The sequence below is a fragment of the Myxine glutinosa genome, chromosome 1, assembly GCF_964187855.1.
Source record: "Myxine glutinosa chromosome 1, kmMyxGlut1.1, whole genome shotgun sequence".
NCBI lineage: Eukaryota > Metazoa > Chordata > Myxini > Myxiniformes > Myxinidae > Myxine > Myxine glutinosa.
Window position 1 is genome coordinate 331,187,934 of NC_136261.1, and position 16,513 is coordinate 331,204,446.

Sequence of the window (16,513 nt, forward strand, 5' to 3'; positions counted from 1 at the left end):
GTGTTTGGGATGAACGATGACGTCTCGAGGTTGTTAAAAATAATAATCATGTCAGGAGTGGGATTTGAACCCACGCCTCCAGAGGAGACTGCGACCTTAACGCAGCGCCTTAGACCGCTCGGCCATCCTGACTACATAGTCTCATTAAGCGTCAGAATTATGGAAAGTATCATTATTCATAGTAGAGTGAAAATTATTTTGAGAAAGACAAGTTACACACCCGCAGCAGACCCAAACGACTAATTTTAAAAAGAAGACACCATGCAGAGCACGACACTTACAAAGTACACCCCACCACCCCAAAAAAGGTTGCCATTGATCCATCAAATTGTCCATTTCATCAATATTAAAATTGACCATCTTGATCAAAGCTCGGGTTAACAGGATGTGAAGTGACGATTTTTCAGATGAAAATTGATGATCTCAGAGGTTTGACCTTGAGTTTAGCTTTGGCCTTTTGACCTCAAAAATAGTTGGTTTTTCGATTTAGTGACTCAATGCGCAAATGTTCTTCCATTTCCTCAAAGTTTTTGGGATGAACGATGACGTCTCGAGGTTGTTAAAAATAACAACCATGTCAGGACTGGGATTTGAACCCACGCCTCCAGGGGAGACTATGACCTTGAACGCAGCACCTTGGACCGCTCGGCCATCCTGACTTCTTAGTCTCACATAGAATGTCAGAATTATGGAAAGTATAATTATTCATAGTAGAGTGAAAATTATTTTGAGAAAAACAAGTTACACACCCGCAGCAGACCCAAACGACTAATTATAAAAAGCAGACGTCATGCAGAGCACGACACTTGCAAAATACACCCCCACCGCCCCAAAAAAGGTTGCCATTGATCCATCAAATTGTCCATTTCATCAAGATTAAAGTTGACGATCTTGATCAAAGCTCAGGTTAACCGGATGTAAAGTGACGATTTTTCAGATGAAAATTGATGATTTTAGAGGTTTGACCTTGAGTTTACCTATGACCGTTTGACCTCAAAAATAGTTGGTTTTCCAATTTAGTGACTCAATGTGCAAATGTTCTTCAATTTCCTCAAGGACTTTGGGATGAACGATGACGTCTCGAGGTTGTTAAAAATAACAATCATGTCAGGAGTGGGATTCGAACCCACGCCTCCAGAGGAGACTGCGACCTGAACGCAGCGCCTTGGACCACTCGGCCATCCTGACCTCTTTGTCGCATGAAACGTCAGAAATATGGAAAGTATAATTATTCATTGTAGAGTGAAAATTATTTTGAGAAAAACAAGTTACACACCCGCAGCAGACCCAAACGACTAATTATAAAAAGAAGACGTCATGCAGAGCACGACACTTGCAAAATCCACCCCCACCGCCCCAAAAAAGGTTGCCATTGATCCATCAAATTGTCCATTTCATCAAGATTAAAATTGACGATCTTGATCAAAGCTCGGATTAATAGGATGTGAAGCGATGATTTTTTCAGATGAAAATTGATGATTTTAGAGGTTTGACCTTGAGTTAACCTTTGACCTTTTGACCTCAAAACGAGTTGGTTTTCAAATTTAGTGACTCATTGTGCAAATGTTCTTCAATTTCCTCAAAGTCTTTGGGATGAACGATGACGTCTCGAAGTTGTTAAAAATAATAATCATATCAGGAGCGGGATTTGAACCGAAGCCGCCAGAAGAGACTGCAGCCTCAACGCAGCGCCTTAGACCGCTCAGCCATCCTGACTACATACTCATTAAGTGTCAGAATTTTGGAAAGTATAATTATTCATAGTAGAGTGAAAATTATTTTGAGAAAGACAAGTTACACACCCGCAGCAGACCCAAACGACTAATTATAAAAAGAAGACGTCATGCAGAGCACGACACTTGAAAAATCCACCCCCACCGCCCCAAAAAAGGTTGCCATTGATCCATCAAATTGTCCATTTCATCAAGATTAAAATTGACGATCTTGATCAAAGCTCGGATTAATAGGATGTGAAGCGATGATTTTTTCAGATGAAAATTGATGATTTTAGAGGTTTGACCTTGAGTTAACCTTTGACCTTTTGACCTCAAAACGAGTTGGTTTTCAAATTTAGTGACTCAATGTGCAAATGTTCTTCAATTTCCTCAAAGTCTTTGGGATGAACGATGACGTCTCGAGGTTGTTAAAAATAACAATCATGTCAGGAGTGGGATTTGAACCCACGCCTCCAGAGGAGAGCTGCGACCTTAACGGAGCGCCTTAGACCGCTCAGCCATCCTGACTACATAGTCTCATTAAGCGTCAGAATTATGGAAAGTATCATGATTCATAGTAGAGTGAAAATTATTTTGAGAAAAACAAGTTGCACACACGCAGCAGACCCAAATGACTAATTATGAAAAGAAGACGTCATGCAGAGCACGACACTTGCAAAATCCACCCCCACCGCCCCAAAAAAGGTTGCCATTGATCCATCAAATTGTCCATTTCATCAAGATTAAAGTTGACGATCTTGATCAAAGCTCAGGTTAACCGGATGTAAAGTGACGATTTTTCAGATGAAAATTGATGATTTTAGAGGTTTGACCTTGAGTTTACCTATGACCATTTGACCTCAAAAATAGTTGGTTTTCCAATTTCGTGACTCAATGTGCAAATGTTCTTCAATTTCCTCAAGGACTTTGGGATGAACGATGACGTCTTGAGGTTGTTAAAAATAACAATCATGTCAGGAGTGGGATTCGAACCCACGCCTCCAGAGGAGAACTGCGACCTGAACGCAGCGCCTTGGACCGCTCAGCCATCCTGACCTCTTTGTTGCATGAAACGTCAGAATTATGGAAAGTATAATTATTCATTGTAGAGTGAAAATTATTTTGAGAAAAACAAGTTACACACCCGCAGCAGACCCAAACGACTAATTATAAAAAGAAGACGTCATGCAGAGCACGACACTTGCAAAATCCACCCCCACCGCCCCAAAAAAGGTTGCCATTGATCCATCAAATTGTCCATTTCATCAAGATTAAAATTGACGATCTTGATCAAAGCTCGGATTAATAGGATGTGAAGCGATGATTTTTTCAGATGAAAATTGATGATTTTAGAGGTTTGACCTTGAGTTAACCTTTGACCTTTTGACCTCAAAACGAGTTGGTTTTCAAATTTAGTGACTCAATGTGCAAATGTTCTTCAATTTCCTCAAAGTCTTTGGGATGAACGATGACGTCTCGAGGTTGTTAAAAATAACAATCATGTCAGGAGTGGGATTTGAACCCACGCCTCCAGAGGAGATCTGCGACCCTGCGACCTTAACGCAGCGTCTTAGACCGCTCGGCCATCCTGACTACAAAGTCTCATTAAGCGTCAGAATTATGGAAAGTATCATTATTCATAGTAGAGTGAAAATTATTTTGAGAAAAACAAGTTGCACACACGCAGCAGACCCAAATGACTAATTATGAAAAGAAGACGTCATGCAGAGCACGACACTTGCAAAATCCACCCCCACCGCCCCAAAAAAGGTTGCCATTGATCCATCAAATTGTCCATTTCATCAAGATTAAAATTGACGATCTTGATCAAAGGTCGGATGAAAAGGATGTGAATTGCTGATTTTTTCAGATGAAAATTGATGATTTTAGAGGTTTGACCTTGAGTTAACCTTTGACCTTTTGACCTCAAAAATAGTTGGTTTTCAAATTTAGTGACTCAATGTGCAAATGTTCTTCAATTTCCTCAAAGTCTTTGGGATGAACGATGACGTGTCGAGGTTGTTAAAAATAACAATCATGTCAGGAGTGGGATTTGAACCCACGCCTCCAGGGGAGACTGTGACCTTGAACGCAGAGCCTTGGACTGCTCAGCCATCCTGACTTTTTAGTTTCATGAAATGTCAGAATTATGGAAAGTATAATTATTCATAGTAGAGTGAAAATTATTTTGAGAAAAACAAGTTACACACCCGCAGCAGACCCAAACGACTAATTATAAAAAGAAGACGTCATGCAGAGCACGACACTTGCAAAATCCACCCCCACCGCCCCAAAAAAGGTTGCCATTGATCCATCAAATTGTCCATTTCATCAAGATTAAAATTGACGATCTTGATCAAAGGTCGGATGAAAAGGATGTGAACTGCTGATTTTTTCAGATGAAAATTGATGATTTTAGAGGTTTGACCTTGAGTTACCTTTGACCTTTTGACCTCAAAAATAGTTGGTTTTCAAATTTAGTGACTCAATGTGCAAATGTTCTTCAATTTCCTCAAAGTCTTTGGGATGAACGATGACGTGTCGAGGTTGTTAGAAATAACAATCATGTCAGGAGTGGGATTCAAACAAACGTCTCCAGAGGAGACTGCGACCTGAACGCAGCACCTTGGACCACTCGGCCATCCTGACTTCTTAGTCTCATGGAATGTCAGAATTATGGAAAGTATAATTATTCATAGTAGAGTGAAAATTATTTTGAGAAAAACAAGTTACACACCCGCAGCAGACCCAAACGACTAATTATAAAAAGCAGACGTCATGCAGAGCACGACACTTGCAAAATCCACCCCCACCGCCCCAAAAAAGGTTGCCATTGATCCATCAAATTGTCCATTTCATCAAGATTAAAGTTGACGATCTTGATCAAAGCTCAGGTTAACCGGATGTAAAGTGACGATTTTTCAGATGAAAATTGATGATTTTAGAGGTTTGACCTTGAGTTTACCTATGACCGTTTGACCTCAAAAATAGTTGGTTTTCCAATTTAGTGACTCAATGTGCAAATGTTCTTCAATTTCCTCAAGGACTTTGGGATGAACGATGACGTCTTGAGGTTGTTAAAAATAACAATCATGTCAGGAGTGGGATTCGAACCCACGCCTCCAGAGGAGACTGCGACCTGAACGCAGCGCCTTGGACCGCTCGGCCATCCTGACTTCTTTGTTGCATGAAACGTCAGAATTATGGAAAGTATAATTATTCATTGTAGAGTGAAAATTATTTTGAGAAAAACAAGTTGCACACACGCAGCAGACCCAAATGACTAATTATGAAAAGAAGACGTCATGCAGAGCACGACACTTGCAAAATCCACCCCCACCGCCCCAAAAAAGGTTGCCATTGATCCATCAAATTGTCCATTTCATCAAGATTAAAATTGACGATCTTGATCAAAGGTCGGATGAAAAGGATGTGAATTGCTGATTTTTTCAGATGAAAATTGATGATTTTAGAGGTTTGACCTTGAGTTAACCTTTGACCTTTTGACCTCAAAACGAGTTGGTTTTCAAATTTAGTGACTCAATGTGCAAATGTTCTTCAATTTCCTCAAAGTCTTTGTGATGAACGATGACGTGTCGAGGTTGTTAAAAATAACAATCATGTCAGGAGTGGGATTTGAACCCACGCCTCCAGGAGAGACTGTGACCTTGAACGCAGAGCCTTGGACTGCTCAGCCATCCTGACTTTTTAGTTTCATGAAATGTCAGAATTATGGAAAGTATAATTATTCATAGTAGAGTGAAAATTATTTTGAGAAAAACAAGTTACACACCCGCAGCAGACCCAAACGACTAATTATAAAAAGAAGACGTCATGCAGAGCACGACACTTGAAAAATCCACCCCCACCGCCCCAAAAAAGGTTGCCATTGATCCATCAAATTGTCCATTTCATCAAGATTAAAATTGACGATCTTGATCAAAGCTCGGATTAATAGGATGTGAAGCGATGATTTTTTCAGATGAAAATTGATGATTTTAGAGGTTTGACCTTGAGTTAACCTTTGACCTTTTGACCTCAAAACGAGTTGGTTTTCAAATTTAGTGACTCAATGTGCAAATGTTCTTCAATTTCCTCAAAGTCTTTGGGATGAACGATGACGTCTCGAGGTTGTTAAAAATAACAATCATGTCAGGAGTGGGATTTGAACCCACGCCTCCAGAGGAGAGCTGCGACCTTAACGCAGCGCCTTAGACCGCTCAGCCATCCTGACTACATAGTCACATTAAGCGTCAGAATTATGGAAAGTATCATTATTCATAGTAGAGTGAAAATTATTTTGAGAAAAACAAGTTGCACACACGCAGCAGACCCAAATGACTAATTATGAAAAGAAGACGTCATGCAGAGCACGACACTTGCAAAATCCACCCCCACCGCCCCAAAAAAGGTTGCCATTGATCCATCAAATTGTCCATTTCATCAAGATTAAAATTGACGATCTTGATCAAAGGTCGGATGAAAAGGATGTGAATTGCTGATTTTTTCAGATGAAAATTGATGATATTAGAGGTTTGACCTTGAGTTAACCTTTGACCTTTTGACCTCAAAAATAGTTGGTTTTCAAATTTAGTGACTCAATGTGCAAATGTTCTTCAATTTCCTCGAAGTCTTTGCGATGAACGATGACGTGTCGAGGTTGTTAAAAATAACAATCATGTCAGGAGTGGGATTTGAACCCATGCCTCCAGTAAAGACTGTGACCTTGAACGCAGAGCCTTGGACTGCTCAGCCATCCTGACTTTTTAGTTTCATGAAATGTCAGAATTATGGAAAGTATAATTATTCATAGTAGAGTGAAAATTATTTTGAGAAAAACAAGTTACACACCCGCAGCAGACCCAAACGACTAATTATAAAAAGAAGACGTCATGCAGAGCACGACACTTGCAAAATCCACCCCCACCGCCCCAAAAAAGGTTGCCATTGATCCATCAAATTGTCCATTTCATCAAGATTAAAATTGACGATCTTGATCAAAGCTCGGATTAATAGGATGTGAAGCGATGATTTTTTCAGATGAAAATTGATGATTTTAGAGGTTTGACCTTGAGTTAACCTTTGACCTTTTGACCTCAAAACGAGTTGGTTTTCAAATTTAGTGACTCATTGCGCAAATGTTCTTCAATTTCCTCAAAGTCTTTGGGATGAACGATGACGTCTCGAGGTTGTTAAAAATAATAATCATGTCAGGAGTGGGATTCAAACAAACGTCTCCAGAGGAGACTGCGACCTGAACGCAGCACCTTGGACCACTCGGCCATCCTGACTTCTTAGTCTCATGGAATGTCAGAATTATGGAAAGTATAATTATTCAGAGTAGAGTGAAAATTATTTTGAGAAAAACAAGTTACACACCCGCAGCAGACCCAAACGACTAATTATAAAAAGCAGACGTCATGCAGAGCACGACACTTGCAAAATACACCCCCACCGCCCCAAAAAAGGTTGCCATTGATCCATCAAATTGTCCATTTCATCAAGATTAAAGTTGACGATCTTGATCAAAGCTCAGGTTAACCGGATGTAAAGTGACGATTTTTCAGATGAAAATTGATGATTTTAGAGGTTTGACCTTGAGTTTACCTATGACCATTTGACCTCAAAAATAGTTGGTTTTCCAATTTAGTGACTCAATGTGCAAATGTTCTTCAATTTCCTCAAGGACTTTGGGATGAACGATGACGTCTTGAGGTTGTTAAAAATAACAATCATGTCAGGAGTGGGATTTGAACCCACGCCTCCAGAGGAGACTGTGACCTGAACGCAGCGCCTTGGACCACTCGACCATCCTGACCTCTTTGTTGCATGAAACGTCAGAATTATGGAAAGTATAATTATTCATTGTAGAGTGAAAATTATTTTGAGAAAAACAAGTTACACACCCGCAGCAGACCCAAACGACTAATTATAAAAAGAAGACGTCATGCAGAGCACGACACTTGCAAAATCCACCCCCACCGCCCCAAAAAAGGTTGCCATTGATCCATCAAATTGTCCATTTCATCAAGATTAAAATTGACGATCTTGATCAAAGCTCGGATTAATAGGATGTGAAGCGATGATTTTTTCAGATGAAAATTGATGATTTTAGAGGTTTGACCTTGAGTTAACCTTTGACCTTTTGACCTCAAAACGAGTTGGTTTTCAAATTTAGTGACTCAATGTGCAAATGTTCTTCAATTTCCCCAAAGTCTTTGGGATGAACGATGACGTCTCGAGGTTGTTAAAAATAACAATCATGTCAGGAGTGGGATTTGAACCCACGCCTCCAGAGGAGACTGCGACCTTAACGCAGCGCCTTAGACCGCTCGGTCCATCCTGACTACATAGTCTCATTAAGCGTCAGAATTATGGAAAGTATCATTATTCATAGTAGAGTGAAAATTATTTTGAGAAAAACAAGTTGCACACACGCAGCAGACCCAAATGACTAATTATGAAAAGAAGACGTCATGCAGAGCACGACACTTGCAAAATCCACCCCCACCGCCCCAAAAAAGGTTGCCATTGATCCATCAAATTGTCCATTTCATCAAGATTAAAATTGACGATCTTGATCAAAGGTCGGATGAAAAGGATGTGAATTGCTGATTTTTTCAGATGAAAATTGATGATTTTAGAGGTTTGACATTGAGTTAACCTTTGACCTTTTGACCTCAAAAATAGTTGGTTTTCAAATTTAGTGACTCAATGTGCAAATGTTCTTCAATTTCCTCAAAGTCTTTGGGATGAACGATGACGTGTCGAGGTTGTTAAAAGTAACAATCATGTCAGGAGTGGGATTTGAACCCACGCCTCCAGGAGAGACTGTGACCTTGAACGCAGAGCCTTGGACTGCTCAGCCATCCTGACTTTTTAGTTTCATGAAATGTCAGAATTATGGAAAGTATAATTATTCATAGTAGAGTGAAAATTATTTTGAGAAAAACAAGTTACACACCCGCAGCAGACCCAAACGACTAATTATAAAAAGAAGACGTCATGCAGAGCACGACACTTGCAAAATCCACCCCCACCGCCCCAAAAAAGGTTGCCATTGATCCATCAAATTGTCCATTTCATCAAGATTAAAATTGACGATCTTGATCAAAGGTCGGATGAAAAGGATGTGAACTGCTGATTTTTTCAGATGAAAATTGATGATTTTAGAGGTTTGACCTTGAGTTAACCTTTGACCTTTTGACCTCAAAAATAGTTGGTTTTCAAATTTAGTGACTCGATGTGCAAATGTTCTTCAATTTCCTCAAAGTCTTTGGGATGAACGATGACGTCTCGAGGTTGTTAAAAATAATAATCATGTCAGGAGTGGGATTCAAACAAACGTCTCCAGAGGAGACTGCGACCTGAACGCAGCACCTTGGACCACTCGGCCATCCTGACTTCTTAGTCTCATGGAATGTCAGAATTATGGAAAGTATAATTATTCAGAGTAGAGTGAAAATTATTTTGAGAAAAACAAGTTACACACCCGCAGCAGACCCAAACGACTAATTATAAAAAGCAGACGTCATGCAGAGCACGACACTTGCAAAATACACCCCCACCGCCCCAAAAAAGGTTGCCATTGATCCATCAAATTGTCCATTTCATCAAGATTAAAGTTGACGATCTTGATCAAAGCTCAGGTTAACCGGATGTAAAGTGACGATTTTTCAGATGAAAATTGATGATTTTAGAGGTTTGACCTTGAGTTTACCTATGACCATTTGACCTCAAAAATAGTTGGTTTTCCAATTTAGTGACTCAATGTGCAAATGTTCTTCAATTTCCTCAAGGACTTTGGGATGAACGATGACGTCTTGAGGTTGTTAAAAATAACAATCATGTCAGGAGTGGGATTTGAACCCACACCTCCAGAGGAGACTGTGACCTGAACGCAGCGCCTTGGACCACTCGACCATCCTGACCTCTTTGTTGCATGAAACGTCAGAATTATGGAAAGTATAATTATTCATTGTAGAGTGAAAATTATTTTGAGAAAAACAAGTTACACACCCGCAGCAGACCCAAACGACTAATTATAAAAAGAAGACGTCATGCAGAGCACGACACTTGCAAAATCCACCCCCACCGCCCCAAAAAAGGTTGCCATTGATCCTTCAAATTGTCCATTTCATCAAGATTAAAATTGACGATCTTGATCAAAGCTCGGATTAATAGGATGTGAAGCGATGATTTTTTCAGATGAAAATTGATGATTTTAGAGGTTTGACCTTGAGTTAACCTTTGACCTTTTGACCTCAAAACGAGTTGGTTTTCAAATTTAGTGACTCAATGTGCAAATGTTCTTCAATTTCCCCAAAGTCTTTGGGATGAACGATGACGTCTCGAGGTTGTTAAAAATAACAATCATGTCAGGAGTGGGATTTGAACCCACGCCTCCAGAGGAGACTGCGACCTTAACGCAGCGCCTTAGACCGCTCGGTCCATCCTGACTACATAGTCTCATTAAGCGTCAGAATTATGGAAAGTATCATTATTCATAGTAGAGTGAAAATTATTTTGAGAAAAACAAGTTGCACACACGCAGCAGACCCAAATGACTAATTATGAAAAGAAGACGTCATGCAGAGCACGACACTTGCAAAATCCACCCCCACCGCCCCAAAAAAGGTTGCCATTGATCCATCAAATTGTCCATTTCATCAAGATTAAAATTGACGATCTTGATCAAAGGTCGGATGAAAAGGATGTGAATTGCTGATTTTTTCAGATGAAAATTGATGATTTTAGAGGTTTGACCTTGAGTTAACCTTTGACCTTTTGACCTCAAAAATAGTTGGTTTTCAAATTTAGTGACTCAATGTGCAAATGTTCTTCAATTTCCTCAAAGTCTTTGGGATGAACGATGACGTGTCGAGGTTGTTAAAAGTAACAATCATGTCAGGAGTGGGATTTGAACCCACGCCTCCAGGAGAGACTGTGACCTTGAACGCAGAGCCTTGGACTGCTCAGCCATCCTGACTTTTTAGTTTCATGAAATGTCAGAATTATGGAAAGTATAATTATTCATAGTAGAGTGAAAATTATTTTGAGAAAAACAAGTTACACACCCGCAGCAGACCCAAACGACTAATTATAAAAAGAAGACGTCATGCAGAGCACGACACTTGCAAAATCCACCCCCACCGCCCCAAAAAAGGTTGCCATTGATCCATCAAATTGTCCATTTCATCAAGATTAAAATTGACGATCTTGATCAAAGGTCGGATGAAAAGGATGTGAACTGCTGATTTTTTCAGATTAAAATTGATGATTTTAGAGGTTTGACCTTGAGTTAACCTTTGACCTTTTGACCTCAAAAATAGTTGGTTTTCAAATTTAGTGACTCGATGTGCAAATGTTCTTCAATTTCCTCAAAGTCTTTGGGATGAACGATGACGTGTCGAGGTTGTTAAAAATAACAATCATGTCAGGAGTGGGATTTGAACCCACGCCTCCAGGGGAGACTGTGACCTTGAACGCAGCACCTTGGACTGCTCGGCCATCCTGACTTCTTAGTCTCATGGAATGTCAGAATTATGGAAAGTATAATTATTCATAGTAGAGTGAAAATTATTTTGAGAAAAACAAGTTACACACCCGCAGCAGACCCAAACGACTATTTATAAAAAGCAGACGTCATGCAGAGCACGACACTTGCAAAATACACCCCCACCGCCCCAAAAAAGGTTGCCATTGATCCATCAAATTGTCCATTTCATCAAGATTAAAGTTGACGATCTTGATCAAAGCTCAGGTTAACCGGATGTAAAGTGACGATTTTTCAGATGAAAATTGATGATTTTAGAGGTTTGACCTTGAGTTTACCTATGACCGTTTGACCTCAAAAATAGTTGGTTTTCCAATTTAGTGACTCAATGTGCAAATGTTCTTCAATTTCCTCAAGGACTTTGGGATGAACGATGACGTCTCGAGGTTGTTAAAAATAACAATCATGTCAGGAGTGGGATTCGAACCCACGCCTCCAGAGGAGACTGCGACCTGAACGCAGTGCCTTGGACCACTCGGCCATCCTGACCTCTTTGTCACATGAAACGTCAGAATTATGGAAAGTATAATTATTCATTGTAGAGTGAAAATTATTTTGAGAAAAACAAGTTACACACCCGCAGCAGACCCAAACGACTAATTATAAAAAGAAGACGTCATGCAGAGCACGACACTTGCAAAATCCACCCCCACCGCCCCAAAAAAGGTTGCCATTGATCCATCAAATTGTCCATTTCATCAAGATTAAAATTGACGATCTTGATCAAAGCTCGGATTAATAGGATGTGAAGCGATGATTTTTTCAGATGAAAATTGATGATTTTAGAGGTTTGACCTTGAGTTAACCTTTGACCTTTTGACCTCAAAACGAGTTGGTTTTCAAATTTAGTGACTCAATGTGCAAATGTTCTTCAATTTCCCCAAAGTCTTTGGGATGAACGATGACGTCTCGAGGTTGTTAAAAATAACAATCATGTCAGGAGTGGGATTTGAACCCACGCCTCCAGAGGAGACTGCGACCTTAACGCAGCGCCTTAGACCGCTCGGTCCATCCTGACTACATAGTCTCATTAAGCGTCAGAATTATGGAAAGTATCATTATTCATAGTAGAGTGAAAATTATTTTGAGAAAAACAAGTTGCACACACGCAGCAGACCCAAATGACTAATTATGAAAAGAAGACGTCATGCAGAGCACGACACTTGCAAAATCCACCCCCACCGCCCCAAAAAAGGTTGCCATTGATCCATCAAATTGTCCATTTCATCAAGATTAAAATTGACGATCTTGATCAAAGGTCGGATGAAAAGGATGTGAATTGCTGATTTTTTCAGATGAAAATTGATGATTTTAGAGGTTTGACCTTGAGTTAACCTTTGACCTTTTGACCTCAAAAATAGTTGGTTTTCAAATTTAGTGACTCAATGTGCAAATGTTCTTCAATTTCCTCAAAGTCTTTGGGATGAACGATGACGTGTCGAGGTTGTTAAAAGTAACAATCATGTCAGGAGTGGGATTTGAACCCACGCCTCCAGGAGAGACTGTGACCTTGAACGCAGAGCCTTGGACTGCTCAGCCATCCTGACTTTTTAGTTTCATGAAATGTCAGAATTATGGAAAGTATAATTATTCATAGTAGAGTGAAAATTATTTTGAGAAAAACAAGTTACACACCCGCAGCAGACCCAAACGACTAATTATAAAAAGAAGACGTCATGCAGAGCACGACACTTGCAAAATCCACCCCCACCGCCCCAAAAAAGGTTGCCATTGATCCATCAAATTGTCCATTTCATCAAGATTAAAATTGACGATCTTGATCAAAGGTCGGATGAAAAGGTTGTGAACTGCTGATTTTTTCAGATTAAAATTGATGATTTTAGAGGTTTGACCTTGAGTTAACCTTTGACCTTTTGACCTCAAAAATAGTTGGTTTTCAAATTTAGTGACTCGATGTGCAAATGTTCTTCAATTTCCTCAAAGTCTTTGGGATGAACGATGACGTGTCGAGGTTGTTAAAAATAACAATCATGTCAGGAGTGGGATTTGAACCCACGCCTCCAGGGGAGGCTGTGACCTTGAACGCAGCACCTTGGACTGCTCGGCCATCCTGACTTCTTAGTCTCATGGAATGTCAGAATTATGGAAAGTATAATTATTCATAGTAGAGTGAAAATTATTTTGAGAAAAACAAGTTACACACCCGCAGCAGACCCAAACGACTATTTATAAAAAGCAGACGTCATGCAGAGCACGACACTTGCAAAATACACCCCCACCGCCCCAAAAAAGGTTGCCATTGATCCATCAAATTGTCCATTTCATCAAGATTAAAGTTGACGATCTTGATCAAAGCTCAGGTTAACCGGATGTAAAGTGACGATTTTTCAGATGAAAATTGATGATTTTAGAGGTTTGACCTTGAGTTTACCTATGACCGTTTGACCTCAAAAATAGTTGGTTTTCCAATTTAGTGACTCAATGTGCAAATGTTCTTCAATTTCCTCAAGGACTTTGGGATGAACGATGACGTCTCGAGGTTGTTAAAAATAACAATCATGTCAGGAGTGGGATTCGAACCCACGCCTCCAGAGGAGACTGCGACCTGAACGCAGTGCCTTGGACCACTCGGCCATCCTGACCTCTTTGTCACATGAAACGTCAGAATTATGGAAAGTATAATTATTCATTGTAGAGTGAAAATTATTTTGAGAAAAACAAGTTACACACCCGCAGCAGACCCAAACGACTAATTATAAAAAGAAGACGTCATGCAGAGCACGACACTTGCAAAATCCACCCCCACCGCCCCAAAAAAGGTTGCCATTGATCCATCAAATTGTCCATTTCATCAAGATTAAAATTGACGATCTTGATCAAAGCTCGGATTAATAGGATGTGAAGCGATGATTTTTTCAGATGAAAATTGATGATTTTAGAGGTTTGACCTTGAGTTAACCTTTGACCTCAAAACGAGTTGGTTTTCAAATTTAGTGACTCATTGCGCAAATGTTCTTCAATTTCCTCAAAGTCTTTGGGATGAACGATGACGTCTCGAGGTTGTTAAAAATAATAATCATGTCAGGAGTGGGATTCAAACAAATGTCTCCAGAGGAGACTGCGACCTGAACGCAGCACCTTGGACCACTCGGCCATCCTGACTTCTTAGTCTCATGGAATGTCAGAATTATGGAAAGTATAATTATTCATAGTAGAGTGAAAATTATTTTGAGAAAAACAAGTTACACACCCGCAGCAGACCCAAACGACTAATTATAAAAAGCAGACGTCATGCAGAGCACGACACTTGCAAAATACACCCCCACCGCCCCAAAAAAGGTTGCCATTGATCCATCAAATTGTCCATTTCATCAAGATTAAAGTTGACGATCTTGATCAAAGCTCAGGTTAACCGGATGTAAAGTGACGATTTTTCAGATGAAAATTGATGATTTTAGAGGTTTGACCTTGAGTTAACATTTGACCTTTCGACCTCAAAACGAGTTGGTTTTCAAATTTAGTGACTCAATGTGCAAATGTTCTTCAATTTCCTCAAAGTCTTTGGGATGAACGATGACGTCTCGAGGTTGTTAAAAATAACAATCATGTCAGGAGTGGGATTTGAACCCATGCCTCCAGGAGAGACTGTGACCTTGAACGCAGAGCCTTGGACTGCTCAGCCATCCTGACTTTTTAGTTTCATGAAATGTCAGAATTATGGAAAGTATAATTATTCATAGTAGAATGAAAATTATTTTGAGAAAAACAAGTTACACACCCGCAGCAGACCCAAACGACTAATTTTAAAAAGAAGACGTCATGCAGAGCACGACACTTGCAAAATCCACCCCCACCGCCCCCAAAAAAGGTTGCCATTGATCCATCAAATTGTCCATTTCATCAAGATTAAAATTGACGATCTTTATCAAAGCTCGGGTTTACAGGATGTGAAGTGATGATTTTTTCAGATGAAAATTGATGATTTTAGAGGTTTGACCTTGAGTTAACCTTTGACCTTTTGACCTCAAAAATAGTTGGTTTTCCAATTTAGTGACTCAATGTGCAAATGTTCTTCAATTTCCTCAAGGACTTTGGGATGAACGATGACGTCTCGAAGTTGTTAAAAATAATAATCATATCAGGAGTGGGATTTGAACCGAAGCCGCCAGAAGAGACTGCAGCCTGAACGCAGCGCTTTAGACCGCTCAGCCATCCTGACTACATACTCATTAAGTGTCAGAATTTTGGAAAGTATAATTATTCATAGTAGAGTGAAAATTATTTTGAGAAAGACAAGTTACACACCCGCAGCAGACCCAAACGACTAATTATAAAAAGAAGACGTCATGCAGAGCACGACACTTGCAAAATCCACCCCCACCGCCCCAAAAAAGGTTGCCATTGATCCATCAAATTGTCCATTTCATCAAGATTAAAATTGACGATCTTGATCAAAGCTCGGATTAATAGGATGTGAAGCGATGATTTTTTCAGATGAAAATTGATGATTTTAGAGGTTTGACCTTGAGTTAACCTTTGACCTTTTGACCTCAAAACGAGTTGGTTTTCAAATTTAGTGACTCAATGTGCAAATGTTCTTCAATTTCCTCAAAGTCTTTGGGATGAACGATGACGTCTCGAGGTTGTTAAAAATAACAATCATGTCAGGAGTGGGATTTGAACCCACGCCTCCAGAGGAGACTGCGACCTTAACGCAGCGCCTTAGACCGCTCGGCCATCTTGACTACATAGTCTCATTAAGCGTCAGAATTATGGAAAGTATCATTATTCATAGTAGAGTGAAAATTATTTTGAGAAAAACAAGTTGCACACACGCAGCAGACCCAAATGACTAATTATGAAAAGAAGACGTCATGCAGAGCACGACACTTGCAAAATCCACCCCCACCGCCCCAAAAAAGGTTGCCATTGATCCATCAAATTGTCCATTTCATCAAGATTAAAATTGACGATCTTGATCAAAGGTCGGATGAAAAGGATGTGAATTGCTGATTTTTTCAGATGAAAATTGATGATTTTAGAGGTTTGACCTTGAGTTAACCTTTGACCTTTTGACCTCAAAAATAGTTGGTTTTCAAATTTAGTGACTCAATGTGCAAATGTTCTTCAATTTCCTCAAAGTCTTTGGGATGAACGATGACGTGTCGAGGTTGTTAAAAATAACAATCATGTCAGGAGGGGGATTTGAACCCACGCCTCCAGGAAAGACTGTGACCTTGAACGCAGAGCCTTGGACTGCTCAGCCATCCTGACTTTTTAG

The 16,513-nt window shown here is 39.9% G+C and overlaps 15 non-coding genes across 15 annotated transcripts; all 15 read right to left on the reverse strand.

The window, feature by feature from the left end:
• Nucleotides 1-49: 49 nt before the first annotated feature.
• TRNAL-AAG (transfer RNA leucine (anticodon AAG)) lies at nucleotides 50-132 on the reverse strand. Its single transcript has one exon. It is a non-coding gene; the product is annotated as a tRNA-Leu (tRNA).
• A 973-nt stretch (nucleotides 133-1,105) lies between these two features.
• TRNAL-CAG (transfer RNA leucine (anticodon CAG)) lies at nucleotides 1,106-1,188 on the reverse strand. The gene has a single exon. It is a non-coding gene; the product is annotated as a tRNA-Leu (tRNA).
• Nucleotides 1,189-2,159: 971 nt separating this feature from the next.
• TRNAL-AAG (transfer RNA leucine (anticodon AAG)) lies at nucleotides 2,160-2,243 on the reverse strand. Its single transcript has one exon. It is a non-coding gene; the product is annotated as a tRNA-Leu (tRNA).
• Nucleotides 2,244-2,687: 444 nt separating this feature from the next.
• On the reverse strand, nucleotides 2,688-2,771 carry TRNAL-CAG (transfer RNA leucine (anticodon CAG)). Its single transcript has one exon. It is a non-coding gene; the product is annotated as a tRNA-Leu (tRNA).
• A 445-nt stretch (nucleotides 2,772-3,216) lies between these two features.
• Nucleotides 3,217-3,308, reverse strand: TRNAL-AAG (transfer RNA leucine (anticodon AAG)). The gene is given in 2 exon segments: nucleotides 3,217-3,262; nucleotides 3,271-3,308. It is a non-coding gene; the product is annotated as a tRNA-Leu (tRNA).
• A 1,500-nt stretch (nucleotides 3,309-4,808) lies between these two features.
• On the reverse strand, nucleotides 4,809-4,891 carry TRNAL-CAG (transfer RNA leucine (anticodon CAG)). The gene has a single exon. It is a non-coding gene; the product is annotated as a tRNA-Leu (tRNA).
• Nucleotides 4,892-5,865: 974 nt separating this feature from the next.
• TRNAL-CAG (transfer RNA leucine (anticodon CAG)) lies at nucleotides 5,866-5,949 on the reverse strand. The gene has a single exon. It is a non-coding gene; the product is annotated as a tRNA-Leu (tRNA).
• Nucleotides 5,950-7,450: 1,501 nt separating this feature from the next.
• TRNAL-CAG (transfer RNA leucine (anticodon CAG)) lies at nucleotides 7,451-7,533 on the reverse strand. The gene has a single exon. It is a non-coding gene; the product is annotated as a tRNA-Leu (tRNA).
• A 445-nt stretch (nucleotides 7,534-7,978) lies between these two features.
• TRNAL-AAG (transfer RNA leucine (anticodon AAG)) lies at nucleotides 7,979-8,062 on the reverse strand. Its single transcript has one exon. It is a non-coding gene; the product is annotated as a tRNA-Leu (tRNA).
• Nucleotides 8,063-9,563: 1,501 nt separating this feature from the next.
• TRNAL-CAG (transfer RNA leucine (anticodon CAG)) lies at nucleotides 9,564-9,646 on the reverse strand. The gene has a single exon. It is a non-coding gene; the product is annotated as a tRNA-Leu (tRNA).
• Nucleotides 9,647-10,091: 445 nt separating this feature from the next.
• Nucleotides 10,092-10,175, reverse strand: TRNAL-AAG (transfer RNA leucine (anticodon AAG)). Its single transcript has one exon. It is a non-coding gene; the product is annotated as a tRNA-Leu (tRNA).
• A 1,502-nt stretch (nucleotides 10,176-11,677) lies between these two features.
• Nucleotides 11,678-11,760, reverse strand: TRNAL-CAG (transfer RNA leucine (anticodon CAG)). Its single transcript has one exon. It is a non-coding gene; the product is annotated as a tRNA-Leu (tRNA).
• Nucleotides 11,761-12,205: 445 nt separating this feature from the next.
• On the reverse strand, nucleotides 12,206-12,289 carry TRNAL-AAG (transfer RNA leucine (anticodon AAG)). The gene has a single exon. It is a non-coding gene; the product is annotated as a tRNA-Leu (tRNA).
• Nucleotides 12,290-13,791: 1,502 nt separating this feature from the next.
• On the reverse strand, nucleotides 13,792-13,874 carry TRNAL-CAG (transfer RNA leucine (anticodon CAG)). The gene has a single exon. It is a non-coding gene; the product is annotated as a tRNA-Leu (tRNA).
• A 2,020-nt stretch (nucleotides 13,875-15,894) lies between these two features.
• On the reverse strand, nucleotides 15,895-15,977 carry TRNAL-AAG (transfer RNA leucine (anticodon AAG)). The gene has a single exon. It is a non-coding gene; the product is annotated as a tRNA-Leu (tRNA).
• Between the last annotated feature and the right edge of the window lie 536 nt (nucleotides 15,978-16,513).